This window comes from Panthera pardus, unplaced genomic scaffold, assembly GCF_024362965.1.
Source record: "Panthera pardus isolate Hobbes unplaced genomic scaffold, ASM2436296v1 HiC_scaffold_6, whole genome shotgun sequence".
NCBI classification, from domain to species: Eukaryota; Metazoa; Chordata; class Mammalia; order Carnivora; family Felidae; genus Panthera; species Panthera pardus.
Window position 1 is genome coordinate 130,199,708 of NW_026526991.1, and position 19,769 is coordinate 130,219,476.

Here is a 19,769-nt window from a genome sequence, read left to right on the forward strand (position 1 = left end):
CGTCCTTGTTCTGCACCCACACCCAACATGCCTCCCTTCTTTAGAAGCTCCCTAGCGTCTAGCCGTCTGAAAGTCGAAGCCACAGGGACTGACTTTTGACAGTATCTGATTCTAATTCCAAAAGCTTATCTTTGCTCTCAAGACCTCAGTATCATAATTAGTAAATGTATGTAGGAAGGATGAGGTTAGTTGTGTTTATGGTGAGGCAGGTGAATAAATAAATAAAATGCATTGTTTTGTTAAGGACTCCATCCTGTCTCACTTCTCATGGGGGTCTCTTCCTGGAACTAGCATCATCCTTTGGAAACCTTCCTCTTTCCTCCTGCGATCCCCTTGCAGGGATCCCCCAGTGCACCTCCACGCAGAGGCCCCTCAGCACCCGTGGGCTCCAGGACTGATAGTGAAGACATTTCTCGTGACGCCAAAAGGGCCTCCCGGGGCACTGGTCCCAGCACTCCCTGGAGTGCCCTTCCTGGGTGGGGATAATCCTTTTCTCCCTCCCACGTATAGAGAAGTCAGACTCCAGAAAGCAAAGCAGGAAAATGTATACAGAGAAAACCTTTCATAGATCCAAGACCCTTTTGCCCTTAATGTCCTATGCGGACTGTAGAAACCATTTCCTCGCTTATGTGCAGGTGGAAACTGAGGCTCAAAGAGATTAGGGAATAGGAGTGGCTGATGCTCATCAAGGGCTTGCTACAAGTCAGACACCGACATGTATTACCTGTTTAGTACTCCCCAACCCCACCACATAGGCACAATGATCTCTGCTTTACAGATGGGGAAATGACATAGAGTCACCAGGTAACTTACTCATGGTCCCAAGGTAATGAACATTGGAGCCAGGACCAGAGTCCAGAAATTCTGACTCCAAAGCATGTGTATTTCACCACCATGCTGCACTGCCCTCCAGGTCACAGAGTTATTAAACACGGGACTCTGAGTTCCCATATCTTTGCCCTCTGCTGAGGCTGTCCTGAATGCCCAGTGTCTGAGGCCGCATGGCACCTCCCTCAATACAGAAGGATGTTCCAAAAGGCTCAGTTGAATAAGAAAGGCAGGGATGCACCTGCCAGCCACGTGTGCAGCTGGCACGACAGCCTGGCGTCCAAGGACAGGGATCCCTGCTGGTCTTTGGGCACCTGCCGCTGGCACAGGATATGCACACGGGTGAGGGTGGTTTTTACCTTTCCTTATGTGCCGGCAGTTTGGCTCGGACTCCTGCCCACAGTTCAGGCTGCACTGGGGGCTGGCTGATGAGCCTGAACGGTCACCCTCGGCCAAGAGAGGCTTGGTTCTTCCGGGGGCTGCGGGGGCAGGTAGGGGGGGGTCACCTCTCCCTAGCCAGATGGAGGCAGGCAAAGTCTTGATGTGCAGAAAGAAGGAGGTGCCCGGCAGCCTCCCCCGCGTGACAGAGCAGGAGGCCCCAAAACACCAAACGTGAACAAGACAAGAGGGAGAGTGTGGAATGTTAGCACAGATTCCTGAGAGAGGCGAGGCGCACACACTGGTCTAGCCTGGCTCAGACCCAGCGTGCACTTCTGAGCAGAGAAAATTGGGTCCAGCTCGGGCCTGAGAGTGTGAGCGCTGGAGAAAAAGACTTCTCTGTTAGTTCCGAGCTGCTGAAATGCTTTCCCCCGTGTGGCAGAATTGCTAGTCAATGCCCCACATGCACTTACTACATAGCACTGTATTGCATCATATACTGTTAGTATTACATTGTACCTGGTACTAGGGTTGCTAGGTTCTGAGCCTCGCCTTTACCTGGCTGTGACCACGTGACAAAGTTCTGGCAACTGCATGTGCGTGGGAGTGAGGCGTGTGCAAATTCTGGGTCATGTCCTTTAAAAGGACGTGGTGTGCCCCTGCCTTTGCCATGCCACCTTCCTCATGGCAGGAATGCAAACATGATGGCAGGAACTGGAGCAGCAATTTTGGGCCACAGGATGGAAGCACATAGGGAGGATGGCAGAGCAAATAGTGAAAGGTCCTGGATGCTGATGGATGTGTGGTTGCCATGCTAGCTCTGTCTACTCATCTGAGCTCGCCTGTGACACAAGTACAGATTTCTGAAAACCAGTATTATTTGGGTCTCTTTGTTATAGCAGGCAAGTTGATGACCTTTTTAAATTATTATTATTATTACTTTCACATTGATTTATTTTTGAGAGAGAGAGAGACAGAGCGCAGGCAGGGGAGGGGCAGGGAGAGAGGGAGACACAGAATCCGAAGCAGGCTCCAGTCCCCGAGCTGTCAGCACAGAGCCTGACGCAGGGGCTCAAATTCACGAACCGTGAGATCATGACCTGAGCCAAAGTCAGACACTGAGCCACCCAGGTGCCCCCAGGCAAGTTGATGTCCTGCGAATGCAGCTCAAAACTCAGATAGGCTCTCCAGGTGCCCTTTGGGTGTGATGGTTTTGTAATTCCTTGTGTGAATGAAACACCACACTGTAAGGGCTCTGCACACAGCCAGGCCTCATCAGCCTGGGATCAAAGGGGGTGAATTTTGGAATTAGTTTATAGGAAAACAGAAGAAAAGAGCGTTCCAGGCAGCCTCCTTCTCGGCAAGCCTGTGGCCATTTTCAGGCAAGCTGACTGGTCAGTGCTTCTAGAAAAATGGGACCAGACCTGGTTCTGTTTCATTGACACTGAGGTTATTTTGGTGAAAACAGCTGGTGGGGAAAGAAAACACCCCAAGGGTACAGGGAAGGACTGTGTTGTGGTTCAGACGCGGTGGTGACCAGGTGGTAGAGTGGCCGTGGGCTAGTTTCTGTCTATGTAAAAACAAATTGACAGTAGCTGCTCTTCACTGGGCATGGCCATCAAGGTCTGTCTCTCAGGAGCCTGGCAAGACTTTTTCTACTCATGTCTGTGGCAGGTTGTGGTTTTTTTTAAAGATGAGAGAGAGGAGACCAGAATCGGAAGCAGGCTCCAGGCTCCGAGCTGTCCGCACAGAGCCCGATGCGGGGCTCAAACCCATGAACCGTGAGATCATGACCTGAGCCGAAGCCGGACGCTCAACTGACTGAGCCACCCAGGCGCCCCTGTTGTGTTTCATTTTAGAAGATAAGAGTGGCATTCTGGCATCCAGCGTTGTCTGTGCTGTGCTGTAGTGAGGGGAGGCACGGATGAGACCATCTTTCACTATCAAGGGCCAGACGACCTTCCCTGGGACAACTACATGTACCCTACGCCTTGCCCTCTATCTCTTCACATTAGTGCTTTTGAGGGACACCTCCCCTAAAATAAACATCCTTGTCTCCCCTAAAATAAATGTCCCTTTCATAAGCAATATTTACCTCTCTCCTGGAGAAGGCTTTTCCTGAATTCCTTCTCCACTTGACTCCTGTACCCCATGGGTGCCCGGGGCTTGAATGGGCCGCAGAGGCAGCTTTTCTTCTTGAGAGGAACTTCAGGATTGATGGTAGGTCCCTGGCCATCCAGGTTCAGCCCTGCCCATCAAGTCCACACTTAATTCCATTATTTTTTCCTCTTCTGATTTCAGTGTGGAAACTGCCTGACTAGGAAAGGACCCCACAGAGTAACGCAGGGTCATGGGGAGAAGGGGTGCTCCGTGAAAAGGTGCGGGGGAAGCCTGGGATGTTCTGACTTCTGCCACGCCCTCCTTCAGCCCCATTTATGAAATGGGTAGCCAGAGGCCCATTGCACTTCCCGCTCTGTCTCAACTATCTCTTCTGTGAAATGGGGATAATAAAAGCCATCCAGGCTCCAAGACAAGGGTCCAGACTATCTGATCTCTTGTCCCCCTGCCATCCCTGAGAACTGTAATTTTGTTTAAAAATTTTTTAGATGTTTATTTATCTTGAGAGATTTATTTATCTTGAGAGCAAGCAGGGGAGGGACAGAGAGAGGGAGAGAGAAAATTCCAAGCAGGCTCTATGCTGTCAGCACGGAGCCTGACTTGGGGCTCGGCCCCACAAACTGAGATCATGACCTGAGCCAAAATCAAGAGTCGGACACTTAACCCACTGAGACACCCAGGTGCCCGAGAACTATAATTTTATGGAAGACTAACTTATTTGTTTATGTATTTATTTATTTATCTGTTTATTTTTTTAAGTTTATTTATTTTGAGAGAGAGAGAAAGGGGGAGGGGCAGAGAGAGAGAGAATCCCAAGCAGGCTGTGCTCTGTCAGCACAGAGCTCTGCTCGGGGCTCGACGCCACGAACCTTGAGATGATGATCTGAGCCAAAACCAAGAGTCAGACGCTTACCTGACTGAGCCACCCAGGTGCCCCCCTGCCTGATTCATTTAGAAACGACCTCAAAATTTCACAGAAAGGTTGCAAAAGCACGTCACAAATATTTGTCCAGATCCATGTGCGAATAAACTGCTGACATGATGCCCCATATTCCCCCGGACGTCTCGGCACGTGATCTCCACACACAAGGACGTTCTGCTACGGCACCACGACATACCCGTCGAGCCGGGAAGTGTATCTGCTCCATTCCTACCGCCCGGTCGTCCTGGCCGCCTCCGACTCCCCCTCTCTCCCCAGCAGTGGCTTCTCCCAAATGGCCCCAGCAGAGAAACACATTCGGTTGCCAGTTCTCTTCCGTCTGTAGCACACTCCTCAGTCTTGGGTTGCTCTCATGGTGTCCTGACTTTTGAGTCCTACAGACCCGTTGTTTGTGGGGCGGCCCTCAGTGTGAGTGTTCTGATGCTTCCTTGCACCTGGATGCGGGTTCTGATCCTCGGGGTGGCATCGCACGAACGTGGAGCTGTGTTCTCGTCGCAGCCCGTCTGGCAGCACATGGTCTCTGTTTGTTCCAACACGGATGTAACGTTGATTCCTTGATTAGCGTCTGTCTGTCTGCCATGTTCTCACATGAAGCCAATTTTGTTATTCAGTGTTTTGTGGGGAGGTACCCTGAAACTATCTAAATACCCATTTACTCATCAAATAGTTCATTAATTCTAAATATAATTATGATTGTAACTAATTGACGTAATTAATGAATTGACATATGTGTGGACTTGTGGTTTCCTATTCCATCCTGTGGGTTATGACTCATTATTATCATCATTTATGTTGATGTTCAGATTGTCCCCGATGTGGTCGGTGGGAGCCCATTCCAGCCAGCTTCTGTGTCCTTTTGATGTGTCCCCATCACTCTCTGAGCACTTCTGGACTCTCTGGGACAAAAAAGCATTTTAGGCTGATCTTGCAGTTTTCTGTCCCAAGCTCTGGAACTGGCCATTCCCCACCCCCAAAAAAACCCAAGTCTTTTTGGCAGCCAGTGGATGGTGACAAAAACTGTCCTTGATCAACTTCATTCGGGCTCCTCTGAGCCCTCTGCTCTGCTGGAACCAGGGTGGGCTCTGTCTCTGTCCTTGCAGAATCCAGTTTGAGCAAGAACCATGCTAAGTCAGTTTATCACCAGCACCCCCCCCCCAACCCTGACCACCCTTGCTATCTGATCAAATTCCTCGTCCCCAACCTGGACACCATATCATCCTGGTCTGCCTTCAGCAGGAATTCTGTTGAGCTGTCTAGCAGGAATGCCCTTTACGCCCATTTTTCCCCTTAGACATTTTCCATCCTCTGCCTCCCCATCTCTCCTGGGCTGTAACCCCACTTGTCATTGTTGGGGTTGGATCCAGTCTGATGTCTGTCCCCTGCCACAGACCCCCCCCCCCCCCACCCCGCCCCGAATCATCTGCCTTCCCATTACTAAGAACTGTGGCGAACCATTTTTCCTTCACAGTGCGATTCGGAAATGCTTGAGGACGTTGTAATGTGGGCAGAACGTGGGAACATGTGTGTATGAACATGTGTCTACACACATTTATTTACATCTAGTTTATTTCTACTTCTATTGACATAGATTGAAAACATTGAGTGTACATCAACATCTCCGATTCCAGCCCAACCCCAAAGGGTTCATTCTAGTTTTCTCCTTTCTGTCTCAGTCACCCCCTTCTCAGGGACAAAGCTGGCTCTCATTGTCCTTAACACTTTCACTCCTACTGTATGTGACTCATCTCTTGTCACGCTGCCCCCTCATCCATGAAGAGGCCATCCCCCCGCCCTCCCCTGTAGGCTCTGGGGCCCTGTGCTGGGCCACCCACCCTCAACAGCTCTCTCCCCTCCCCCGCCCCCCACAGCGTGGCCCCTCCCCCATGGAGCCTCACCTTACCCCCCCCCCCACCCCCCACACTTCATGGCTTTTGGCTGTCCTTGTTGTTAGGGAAGGGAGAGGGAGGAAGAGCCTATGAGAGAGCCTTTGACCATGGAATCTTCCAGTCGGGGTGATGGTCTCTGAAGCTTAGGAACCTAAGATAACCCTTGGCGATATTCACACAGACTGTTCCCTAGAGACTGAGGCTTTCTGGCTCAGGTCACCTGTGACCCTGTCTGTACCTCTTAAAAAGAAGATCTGTTTGTGGCATTCAAGAGAGAACAGGTCCTTTCCCCCTTCTGTGCTTCCAAATTAGCTTCAGGCTACACGGGTGACCTTGGATGGGTTACATGTTAATGATCCCACCAGCTTCAGGTCTGGTCAGAAAATTTTCCACGTCTTTCCCCTGGTTGTTCATGCTTTTGGGAAGCGGGCTTCGTGCCAGCAGCTTCTGGTCTGAATCTGTCCGAGCAGAGCCAGGGCTCCAGACTCCAGCGCTCATCTGGACGGTGGGCTGAGAGGGGTGAGGGGCTATTTTTGGGTTTCCCTCACACCCCCTTGCAGATTACCCTTCCAGGGTGGAGGAAGACAGACACGGTGCCATTGGACAGGAGAGACTTCAGAACCCCCTAGCATGGATAACTGGAGACTAATAGCCCCAGAGGTTGCAGGGCAAGGGGCCCATCTGCCAAGAGGCCAACGAGGCTTAAAATGCAGGGACCCTCTTCCGATTCCGTGTCTCCCTCTCTCTCTGCCCCTCCCCCGTTCATGCTCTGTCTCTCTCTGTCTCAAAAATAAATAAAAACATTTAAAAAAAAGTTTAAAAATAAAAAAAAAAAATGAAAAAAAAAAATGCAGGGACCCTCACTTGCTCAGCCTCTTCCACAGCTTGTATGATTTGCAGTCACAGTTTTCTAGTCTTTATCTTAAAGAGGGACCCCTAAATTGTCTAAACTGTGGGCCCCACAACCTGGATCTAATGCCATGTGCCACATGACTCCCAGCCCCTGTGTGTGCTCCAGAGGGCTGGGAAAGGCCCAATGACAGGACCCCCTGTGCCTGGGAAAGTGGCTTCGTGTCTCGGTCAAGAGCATCACTGCCTGGGTTCAAATCTCAGCTCTGATATTCACCTTCTGTGGGATTCTGGAAGTCACCTAACCTCACCATGCCTCAGTTTCCTCAGTACTACATGCCTCACCTCCTAGAACTGATGTGAGGATGAATACATTCATTTGTGTGTGAGCTCTGTCTGTCCATCTGTCTGTCCATCCATCTACCTACCTACCTACCTACCTATCATCTGAAACACACAGACACAGAAAGAGTCCCCAGAATAGCACTTAGGTAAATTATCTATCCACTGTGCTGCCATGAAACCGTACCTGGGTACATGTCCTGCGGCCTGGAGAGCCCTTAATCTTCCCCTCGTTCTTCAAAGCCAGAGATTGTTCCCTAACTTCTTTGCCTTATTTATGGAAGGTTTGAAAGACTCATAAAGGTTTCAGAACATTTAGAACTGGGGCTTGTGGTCCTGGGCTGCTTTGCCAGAGAGCAGCCTGGCCTCGCCCTGACTCATGGGCTCATGCACCCAGGTCAGCAGCCAGGAAGGCAAAAGGCCTGTAGCTCAGCTGTGCTGCCTCCCGGCTCTCTCCCCGAGGGAAGGGCCTGCCTTGCCCTGTCTCCGTGAGGCAGACAATGAGAGGATTGGGGGGCTCGGGAGGGGTCAGGCTTTGGGGCGCTCAGGAGGGCGGCTGGCTGGCAAAGTGAGGACAAAATGAACCGGCTTGTGGGAAAAACCACCACCACCAGTCTCAGAGGATACTCTTACCTGGAAGGTGCCTCCGCTTTGTCCTGGGAATTTCAAGCCTCCCACAGGAGATCGACCACGACCACATGGGGGACTGTGGCCCCTTTGCCACTGTCCTGCCCACCTCTTAGTGTTGGAAAGCCAGGGGCTAGACTCTTGAATTTCGTTTGCATTTCTTTCTTCTTCCCTACCCTGCTGTGTGAGGCTACAGTGAGCAACAGCTCTGGTCCGGGCTCTGGATGAGGCTGGCCTGCTGGGGCCCTGGCTGGGCCTCAGAGCTCGGGTCCTCCCGCAAGGAAACCCTCTCTAGGCACCAGCCTGTCATCCGGGGGGATTCCCTTTCTCTCCCAACTTCCCAGGACATGACCTCCGTGGTCACTACCACCATTTTCTTCCCTCCTCCTCCTCCACCCGCTGCTACCTGGCTTCTCTGCCCACCAACCAGCCTTTCCTTCCCCAACCCCACACGCATCCCGAGGTTCTGGGGTCCCAGGAAGGCTGCGGGGCTTCACTTAGCATAGGGAAGCCGTATCATTTCAGTCCCTAACAAAGCACTTTTGAAAATAAACGGTGACTGTGGGACAGTGACCACAGGCAGAGAGACACTATCCGGGTCACCAGGGCTGTGTGGCCACCCTCTCCCAACACTGGTCATTTCATACTTCCCTGGCTCAGCTGGTGTTCCAACCAGCCTGTGCGGTCCTTCCTTCCCCTTCTGGAATAACCACAATGCTTGCTTCTACTCAGGCGGAGCTCCTGCCTCCTCTGACCTGCCTCTGACTGCAGGCGAGAGCTGGCTTGTCCTGGCTGGCCAGACTGTTAGGTTTTGGGGAATTCTACAGGCCATCTGTGAAACACAGCCAGCATCTTAAAATTAAATGATATGAACTTACAATTAACTAAGGTAGTAAATACCCTAAATTCAGCACTTCCTAATTGCATTGCTATTTTCTGTGCTCTTGATGTTGTTCACGTCTCCTCTGTGTTTTGCGGCAATACCATGGGCTGGTTTGCCACCGTAGCTTGCTTTCCACCTCTGTCTCGAGCGATGTCAGGTTGGTGGCTGGAAATTGGCCGCAGTGGGGGGCAGCTCCCCCATTGAAATGGCCCATCCTATAACCCAGGGCTTGATTGGCTGTTTTACGATTGTCTCTACTTCAGAAAGTGATGTGAGAAGGAAGATGTTAGTAATTCGGATTAAACGTAAGAGCATATTTTGCATCCCTTGCTATTACATTATGAATCATCCAAAAAACAGAGGGAACATCACAGCATTTGAAAACTTACCTGGTTTAGCAAAGAAGTTGCTCATGTGAAAAGAGGTTTCAGTTTCATAGATATAAATTAGTACGAAAGGGAGAGTTTACAAACGGATCACATATCAGATTTAAGGAGAATAGGGGGCACCTGGGTGGCTCAGTCAGTTGAGTGTCCGCCTTCAGCTCAGGTCATGATCTGGCAGTCCGTGAGTTCAAACCCCGTGTCGGGCTGTGTGCTCACAGCTCAGAGGCTGGATCCTGCTTCGGATTCTGTGTCTCCCCCTCTCTCTGCCCCTCCCCTGCTCGTGCTCTCTCTCTCAAAAATAAATAAACATTAAAAAAATAAATAAACTGTAGTGTGTCTCACCTTCTGAACTTCTTTATTTTTTTTAATGTTTATTTATTTTTGGAAGAGAGAGAGACAGACAGAGCACAAGCAGGAGAGGGGCAGAGAGAGAGGGAGACAGAATCTGAAATGGGTTCCGGACTCTGAGCTGTCAGCATAGAGCCTGATGTAGGGCTCAAACCCACGAACTGTGAGATCATGCCCTGAGCGGAAGTTGGACGCTTACTTAACTGACGGAGCCCCCCAAGCGCCCCTCACCTACCGAACTTCTTGAGGACAAGGACAAGTCTGTAGTTCTAACACTTAATGCCTGGCGCATATTATGTCCCCCTCCCTACATGTAAGGAAATAATTTATGGATTCAGTAGTTGAGCCAATGAAGGTGACGCTGTGCACTTTCCATGCATTTTCTCTTCCTGGGGAGGGACTGCATTCCAGGCCCTCTTGCACTGGGGTGTGGCCACGTAATGAGTTCAGGTAGGTTATTTGTGTGTGTGGTATGAGTAATACCCTCTCACACAAGACCCCCCAGAAGCCTCTTCCTTCCCTGATCTAGGGACCAAGTGTTCCTGGTGAGGTAGCCACATGACAAAGGAGGATTCCTGACCCACGAAGTGACTTTGAGTAAAAGAAGCTTTTATTTTGCTCAGCCACTAAAGTCATGGGGTTCCCTTGTTACCACGGTGTAGCCTAATCTGTCCTGACCAATACACTGAGGAAGCTGGGATGTGGCAGGTGACTTGGACCAGGCTGCATAGCTTGTCGGTGGCGGGGCCGGGCCAAGAGCCCGTCTTCATTTTCCCTGTGCATACGACCTCCCGAACACTTTTCCAGAAGTATAGAATACAATGTGGATCTGAGGTGGATTTTGTTCAAAGCCGCATTTCGGAGGGGAGCTGGTTAAGACCCACCCGTGGTGAGGCCTCCTGAGGCCACCAGCCCGGCAGGTACGCCCACCAAACATCCTCCTTCATTAGAGGATCAGCAGGTATGGCTGGCGTGTGGGGTTCAGTCTCCCATTAACCGTCATTAGCCTGGCTGATGTTTCACCCACAAGCACCCCTCCCTGGTCCTGTCATTTACCACTTCCCTCTGAGAGTATCTGGACAGGTCTGGGACTTGAAGGGAGAGAGAACCAGGTCTGGAAGGGAGACTCTCAGGACATAGAACTCAAGCCCCAAAGGCAAGCAGAAAAGATACCACCACACCCCCATTCTCAGCTGGAGAAACCTTAACTCAGTCCCACAAATATTTGTGAGTGTGGATTGTGTCGGGCATTAGACTATACTATAGTACAGTATGTATAGTATGGGCTTAATATAGCATAGTATGTATAGTATAACAGGTATAGTATAGTATTAGCATATATGTGTAATATGTGTATAGCGTAGTATAGCACAGTATAGTATATGGCATGGTGTAATATAGTATATGTAGTATAGTATGTATAGCATAGTATAGTCTCTAGTATGGTATAATATGGCATGGTATGGTATGGTATGGTATGGCATAGCATATTATAAAGCATTAGTATAGCATAGTGTGTATGGTATAGTGTTAGTATAGCATAGTACAGTATGTATAGTATACGTATAGCACAGTATAGCAGAGTATAGTATGTATAGTACAATATGTGTAGCATAATATAGCATTAGCATACAAAGCATGTATAGTGTAATATGTGTAGTATACATAGTAAAGTATGTATAGTGTAATCCGTATACATATGTATGGCATAGCATATACTACTACATACATAGTATATAACATGCTATATTACACATACTGTGCTATACTATATTATACATATTGTACTATGCATACTTTGCTATACTATACTATGTATGTATGTATATTATGCTATACTATACCATGTGTAGTATAATATGTACAGCATAGTATGCTTGTAAAGTATAATATAGCATTAACATATAGCATTGTATAGTGTGGATAGTATACAGAGTATGCATAATATATGTAAGTGTATTATTAGGATAGCATAGCATAGCAGAGTAATTTTTGTCCTTTTCTTCCTCCCCTGAAGGCGTGGCAGTTTTTCCTTTCTCTGATTACAAACCAGCATTCTGGAACCATCCGGTTGAAGTCACAGAGCCCTGAGTGGTGGGGTGATGTGGAGGTGAGCTGGTATGTTCCTGACTCTACCCACCTGTCATGACACTGCCTTCACCAATTCTCCCTTGCCAGGTGTTCCCTCCGTGACTTCCGCTTACCCCTCTCCTTGAAGCACTGTTCTTGGCTTTGTGGTTTATTTGCTTCTGTCTTGGCCACTAGGATGTAAGCCCCCCAAGACTCTTATTTTGTGCTCTGTCTCTGTTCTGCTGTCTCCCCAGCATCTAGAAAGTGTTTGTTGAATGATGGCTAGACTGCAAGTTCTGTGGCAAGGATTGCTCCCCTGCCTTACATCATGTCTTATACCAGCACTGGGTGACTGCTACCCCCCCACCTGTGCCCTCCCCTGCTGACTGCTTTAGTCCCCACTTGCCCCCGGTCTTTGTACAGGCCGTGCCCTCTGCCTGGGACACTCTTCTCACCTCATAGACCCATTAACTCCTGCGTGCCCTTCAAGTCAGTTTGGCCACCTACCCTGACAGGAGCCCTTTCCTGCCCTCTGCCTCCTCCTCTGTCCTCTGTATTTCCCCTGTCACAATGCTGTCACACCTTCTTCTTTTTTAAAAATATTTATTTTTGAGAGAGAGAGAGAGAGAGAGAGAGAGAGAGAGAGAGAGAGAGAGACAGAGCATGAGCAGGGGAGGGGCAGGAAGAGAGAGAGACACAGAATCTGAAGCAGGCTCCAGGCTCTGAGCTGTCAAGAGAGCCCGACGTGGGGCTTGAACTCACGAACCACAAGATCATGACCTGAGCCAAAGCTGGACACTTAACTGACTGAGCCACCCAAGTGCCCCAATACTGTCATACCTTCTTGCAGTTACTGTGTTTATCTGTCGGTCTTCTCCCTGGGCTGCCAGCTTGCAAGCATGGGACTGTGTGTACCCTGCTCACTAGTCCATCCTTGGTCCTTAGGGACAGCACATAATAGATGCTCCCATACTCATAGGATGAACCAATGGATGCTGATCACAGCCAACCTGTGACCTCTTGGTCCACTCAAGGCAGACCCAGAGATGCAGTGGGGGGGTTATAGGCCCCTTGTCTGCATGAAGGTTTCCACTGATCCTCTCCCCTGTAGTCGTCATGGGCAGGACCAAGAGAGTGGCCCACGTCCACTGTTTTTTTCTCTCTCTCCCCCCGCACCCCCTTCTCTTCCTTAAATGGGATTATCTGCTTTCTCAGTTATGAAAATAACACACACTCATTGTAAGACTTCTGAGCTACTCTTGTCTTTTAGTGTCCACACACTTATTCTATGTAAGGGCTATTAATTAAACGCCTACTATATGCCAGGTGCCACACCAGGCATTGGGGATGCACATGGCAGGACATGGTCCCTACCTTCCAGGGTAGTACACTCAGCACCTATTCTGCATTTCAGGTTACCTCCCGCAGCTGCGCACCTTAGAAGGCGGGGTCTGTTTTCTGTTCACTAGCCCAGTGCCTCAGACTCACATCCATGGAGGGCTCGCTCACATCAACTCCTGGGTCCCACCTCCAGTTGCTCGTTCAGGTCTGAGGTGAGTCCGCTAAGTTGCAATTCTAACAGATTTCCTGATGATGTTTATTCTGCTGGCCAGAGGAACCACACTTTGAGAAACACTGCCCTAGGCGATACCACTCTTACAGTTTTCAGAAGTTATGCACATCTGTTATCTCATTCATTGTTTCAGAATCGCTCACCCGAGAGTGCCTACGACTGGTGAGCACTGCAGTGGACTTTTAAGCCCGGGTCTTCCTATGGGATGCTGCCCACTCTTAGTCGTACCAGGTGGCACCTGCAATCCCCACCGCCACAGGACTCCCGAGAAAGCCATGATGGGTCCACTCAGAGCAAGGGAGGTCAAGTTGCAGAGGAAGGCTCCAGGAGAACATTTCTTGGAGGGAGGGATGCAGGGTCTAAGCCCTACACTCTGGAAGGAGAACTGGCTTGGGTCCCGATGGGCTGAGAAACGGTGACTTAGTAGAAGAGTTCCTGGACCCCCTCCACCTTTCTGCAAAGGAAGGGAGCCGGCCTGGGGGCCTCCTGAGATAGGTGTGACTGGGGCCCGGATCACTCCACCTGCTTCCCGGCGGCCGCTCTGGAAGCTCTGGCTGAGAGGCCCCCCTCCCTCTGCCCCAGCACCTCCCTCTGCCAGGACTGGCTGTGTAGGATGGAAAGTCTGAGGGCCACAGCCTGGCCAGACCAGCAACTCAAAATAGGCACTTCCTTCTTGGCAGTGAGGCAGCCAAGGTGCCAAGGGGTACACAATCCCCCAGTGTTCCCTGGAGCCTTTCGGGCGCTAGGCTGGGCTGCGCACTTCCTCGTCTGGGAGGAGGCCTCAGGAGGGGGCGGGAGGGCCCAGCTCTGAGAGGAGCTCTGTGAGTCCCACAGGGAAAGTAAAGGAGATGTGGAAAAGTGTGAACTTTGAAGAGGGAGTCCTCTGATGTTGTATATGTAAGCAGGAAGCCAGACCTACCCAGTTCTGGGGAAGAAAAATAAGCTCTGGAGACCTATTTTTAGAAAGCGGCAAAATTCTGTTTCTCAGTAGGCGGTGGAATTTAAATCTAAAACTTGTTTCATTGCTGAAATAACCACAGGACTGCATGTAGGAATGGGGCCATGGTGAGCAGTCATGTCTGAGTGAGGCTATTAGGCTAGTGCCCACTCACCCCTCATGGCACTGTACTTGCTCATGGCCATTCCAGAAGTCTCTGTAGGAATTCTCATGCGGGTTTTGTGGTGGTAATGATGATCAGGTGGAGATGGTAATGATAACGGTGATCAAGATAATGGTGGTGATATTGATGCTGGTGGTGATGGTGATGATGTTGGTGAAGGTGTTGTGCCAGGCCTACACTTGACATATGTGATCTCATTCAGTCCTTACAACAGCCTTATGAGGTGAGTATAGGTCACCCGCATTTTTTCAGGTGAAGGAAGTGAGGCTCAGAGAAGTTAAGTCACACAGCCAACTATCATAGGGCTGGGATTCAAACTCAGGTCACGATAACAACAAAGCCTGCTCTACATGAACCCATCACAAAGTCTCAGATTTGGGAGGGGCGACACTGAGCACAATTCCTATTGCTTTCCTCCTCCAGTGCACTTGCACCGTCTGTTTGCACACCTCCATGGCGATGGGACTCACACTCCTGTGAACACTTCTTTCCTTTCAGTCAGCTCTAGCCCCGCGAGAGCTCCCTGTGTGCAGCTCAAGTCTCTCTTTGTAGAATTTCTCCGGCTGCACAGAATTATCCCTTCTGACAGCCCTGTAAGCCTCTGGAGGCGGCTCCCATAGCCTCTGAAGGCCTTTCTGTCTGTGGGTCCGACATTCTCAGTCTTCTTAGTGCTCTCTGCTCCTCATAAAGCCCTGTGGGGCTCGTGTGGAGCCTGGAATTGCGTAGAGCACACTGAGTGCAAAGTATACCTCTGAAGGTGGATCTGACTTCTAGAAATAGCAAGTGGTCATTTGGAATCACTGTGCACGTGGATGATTAAGCTGAGGAAAAAAAAAGCTGGTTTAAAAGATAAAATTGAGTAATTTTTAAATCTGGCCCAAACTGGCACTGAAAGTAGTTATTCCTAGAAGAAATGAACCAAAACATAATTTAACCCCAGCAACATTCGTTATTAGATGAAGGCTAGAGCCTCGCAAGGCATGGAGATGCCCAGTTCTCTGAGCTGGCACATCCCAATAAAATGTAGACAAAACTCCACCTGCGAATGTTGGCAGGCTAGTCCTGACTTCCGACATGATCGGGGAAGGACCGCCACTTTGTGCTGCAGTGGTGTCTTGAGTGAAATCTGGTTAGAGATTTAAAATGGGGAGATGGGAGCGCCCGGGTGGCTCAGTCGGTGAAGCGTCCGACTTCAGCTCAGGTCATGATCTCACAGTTCATGAGTTCAAGCCCCACACAGGGCTCTCTGCTGTCAGTGCAGAGCCGGCTTCGGATCCTCTGTCCCACCCTGTCTCTGCCCCTCCCCTGCTCATGCTCTCTCTCAAAAATAAATGAACGAATAAATAAAATGGGGTGATAAAGGCTAGCCCCAGCACCCTGAGCTGGGTGACCTCCAGCAGAGGGTGAGGCTGAGGCCGAGGCCAGGCATGGGCCGCTGCTCTGCCTTGCCCTGCTCAGAGCACTGATGCTCTGTGCAGCCGGGTCCCGGACTTTCCACTGGAGCCTGGCTGCCTTTCCAGTAACAACCGCAACTTCAAAGGACTGCCAAGGAGCAGATTGGGCAATGTCCCCGGTGAACTCGGCTAGCTGCGTGTGCTGTGTGTGCATGGGAGTCCTGCACAACGTGGGTGTTGGAAACCACGACTGGCAATTCCGGATTCCAAAAGCAAGTCCTGAAGGAGGGAGTGGAGGCATGGAACCTGCTTTGAACTGGATCCCCTGAGGCAAGGGTCACCCGCAGCAGCTCCAAGAACCCCAGCCCGCTGAAAGGCCTTTCCCAGGCCCAGGGACACAGTCCCATTCCTCTCTCCAGCTCTGCACAGCCCACTGTAATGCTCTCTCCACCAAGCCTGACTGGCGGAAATGAGTCCGTCTTCACCTGCCTTCCCTTCTTTCCCTATAGACGCCCCGCCCTCTGGTCCCTGGGAGCTGAGGCGTAGCTGCACGTCAGGGACGAGCCCCAGTGAGTGGCGGGCAGACAGAACGCTTCGGGAAGTGGCTCCGTGCAGGACAAGAAGGGCTGTGTTGAGGGGAAAGGAGATGGTGATCTCGGGGACCCTGGGGAGGGTTAGCCCTCTCCACGCCGGGGAGAAGGGACAGCTGGCAGGCATCAGCCTGCAGCAGCTTGGGCAGCTTCAGAGGGTGTGGAGAGCGGGGCATTTGCACCCCCTGCAACCAGGGTATGGACCTACTAGCCCCCCCATTCCTGCTGAAGAGGAGAGAAGGCTGCATTTTCTTATCTGTAAGGGGTTGTCACACCCCCACCCGCAGGCAGCCACGAGGACTAGGTGGTAATATTTAGTACCACTCACAGTGCCCGGCATACAGACAGGACGCGGAGATTTGCTGAGTGAATCTGTGAACACTGTCATACTCGGCACCACTCGGTTCAACTCCTAAGCTTCACAAATTATTAGTTCCAGGCAACTGTTGTACATTATTAACATTTTAATTGAGTTCATTTGGTCTTTAAGATTGGACTGAAGAATAAAGGGCCTTACAAGAAGTGTCACAAACACACAGACTGTGAGTCGGGAAGAGCCTGGTCGTGGTGCCCCAGCAACTCCGGGAGGCCCTTCCGGAACCTTTCTGCTCTTTGAAAAAATCTTCACAAGGTAGAGGTTATTTCCCCCAAATTCAAAATGTTTCGACACCATCTAAGTGAAAGGATAAACTCTGTCCTATCTCATGGACCAGGAAACTATACAACGGGAGGACCAGTGGGAAGCAGAAGAGAACCTTCTATCATTGCCCTATCAGTAACTCATCGTGTGTGGCTTCTCTGAGGATTTACATAGTTCTACAAAGACCCCGGATGCCAGAATGCACTTTGGGTAACAAGGGCAAGCCTCTGGCAGCGCGCCCCAATGCTCCAGGGGTGCACACCACTCAGAAACAATCAGCAGGTGCCGAGGACAGAAACCAACCAACTGGTCACCTAGATGCTAGTGTGCATGCACGTGCAGGCATACATGTGCGCACAGAGCTCCCTGTTCTCTGCAGCCTTTATGCCTGACACAGATTCCTCGTCCACTCAGCCCCACCCCTTAAAGGCATTTCCAGAACTCAGGTTATTGTTACCCTTGGCACAGTGCTTCACACACAAATACTGGGAGGCTGGTTTATGAAGTGTGACGTGTTTATCAAGGACTAAGTTCCATTAACCTCTGCTTCCAAGTGTGAATTCCTACCTCTGGCCTGGGGTCGGACAGCACAGCCACAGCCTTTACAGCAGGTGGCAGGGGGGGCCTGGGAGGGGGGTGACCCCTGAATTCTGAACCTAAGCCACCACGCTAGGAGCTCCAGCGCCCAGAGAGCAGACCCCGAGGCCCTTCCAAGGGTGGGTCTTCCCTTGGAAAAGGTTTTCTGAACCTCAGAAGCAAGTTCAGCTGGGGAAGTAGCTGGCTTCATGGAGCTTGAAGAAGCGGAGGGAGTCAGGAAAAGCTACCTCGAACTCAACCAGTGGGGCCGGGAGATTCCTTCAGATTCGGTTTTGCTCTAGATCCTGGCACACCCCCAAAGCAGAAAGGCCTGGGGACTGCCAAGGAATCTGGAAGGCAGAAAACAACACCAGGAGGCGTCCCAGGATCACACAGTTCTCAGGGAGGGGTGGACCCTGCTCCCACCTTAGGGCCATTTATGGTTCTTATAGCCTTTCGCCATTTTGGTTTTCTGGGCCATTTCTGGAAATCACCATGTTTCCCCTGCATTAGCTCATTGTTGACTGAAAGTTCATATGGGTTAGATAATAAGAAGCAATCTTTACAGAGCCCGGCTGGCAGGTGCGGTGATGGGTGTCTGCCTGGCTCCTGGGGTCAGCAGTGGCCTCCCCAAAAGGCCAGTAGCCAGGAAGAGGGTGAGCTGGCTGCTGATGTCAGTGCTTGGTATTTCTTAAGTGTTAGGATCTGGAACATGTAGGGAAGGGTTTTGTTAACTTTTTTTTTTTCAATAAAGAGACATTTTAGAAGGACTAGAAACATTCACACACAAAGGTTGACCATTCTTAATGCTAAAAAGCGTGGGCTAAAAAGCGTGGGCTGGGAAGTGCCCTCTGGTCTCCATCCCACTGCCCGGATTCTTCTCTGGGCGGAGGGACAGATTTCTCCCCAGCAGCGCTTCCACTCATGGGGAAGAGGGCGAACCCTGCGGGCCTGGTCAGCAAGTGGCGGCATTCCTGGCGCAGACACACGGCCAGCGGCCTCTGTTGCAGAGTCCCCATCTTCCCAGGACACGGCGACTCACAGCCCTGCCTTCTCTTTTCTCAGGTATCTGAGAGCAGGGCTTGTCCAGCGAGGAGATTAGAAAAGGATACGAGCTCATTCCCATACGGTAAAGCCAGAGAAAGCCTTGCTGTGAAGAGAACAAACAGAACCTGTTTGGTGGCTTGTCATTTCAATGACAACACGAACCTTTCACAGGGGAGCATTCCTCACAAGCCTCCCCTTCCTCCTGCTCCTGGTGGGGGCGGGTGGGCGGGCAGTGGGGTCACCCAGCGGGAGCAGGGGAAAAACACGAAAACAAGTTACATGCCTTCAGAGAACCCAGGGGTTTGATGACAAACATTTAAGAACCCAAGGGAGAGTCGAGGGAGAAAAGTTTATTAAAACTTGCCCAGGCGATAAAAATCACTCCAAGAAGAAACAATGCCTCATTCTGCTACCTCGTTTAGGGAAACAGCACAGCAGGTACACGTTTCTTGATAAGAGTGTATTGTTTTCATATTTATCTTGTTTCTCTCTCTTCACTCCTCTTGAATAAACATAAAGAACTGATTTCTTAGATCACCTGTACGAAAAACATCACCACCAAATCCTCTGAAGAGTCAGAGTCCTCATAGCCAGAGCGGTTGGAATTTAACAAGAGAACACATTTCTGATTAAAAAAATTTTTATTTATTTATTTTTGAGAGAGAGAGAGAGAGAGAGCGAGCAGGGGAGGGGCAGAGAGAGAGGGAGACAGATTCCCAAGCAGGCTCTGCATGGTCAGCGCAGAGCCCAACATGGGGCTCGAACCCACAAACCACAAGATCATGACTGAGCTGAAACCAAGAGTTGGACATTCAGTGACTGAGCCACCCCAGGGCTCCCCGTTTCTGATTTTTCACAAATAAAAAGGCCAATCCTAAGGGTCCCTTGAGGCCTCACTTATGAACTCTGCTAAGGTCTCCGTGAAAGCTGGTTTCAAAAGGGGAGCCCCTGTGGGGGCCCCCCCATGAGGAATCTTGCATGAAGAACCCCATACTGGAGCAGGCTCAGGCCGTGTGCACTTTGAGAGACTCAGTGACACCCTGTGCCTCAACAGGGCTTGTGAGAGGACAGTGTGAGCTGGGGTGAGAAAAGCAGAGATCAGACTTTCTGCCAGTTTTGTGTGGATTAGCAGGCACAGAGAAGTCACCCAGCGGAGCGGGCAGGAGAGGGGCC

At 50.6% G+C, this 19,769-nt stretch overlaps 1 long non-coding RNA gene across 1 annotated transcript; it reads left to right on the forward strand.

Moving 5' to 3' along the window:
* The first annotated feature begins 1,027 nt into the window (after nucleotides 1-1,027).
* On the forward strand, nucleotides 1,028-18,846 carry LOC109273832 (uncharacterized). The gene is made up of 4 exons (XR_002083306.2): nucleotides 1,028-1,170; nucleotides 11,603-11,695; nucleotides 13,070-13,208; nucleotides 18,615-18,846. It is a non-coding gene; the product is annotated as an uncharacterized LOC109273832 (long non-coding RNA).
* The last annotated feature ends 923 nt before the right edge of the window (nucleotides 18,847-19,769 follow it).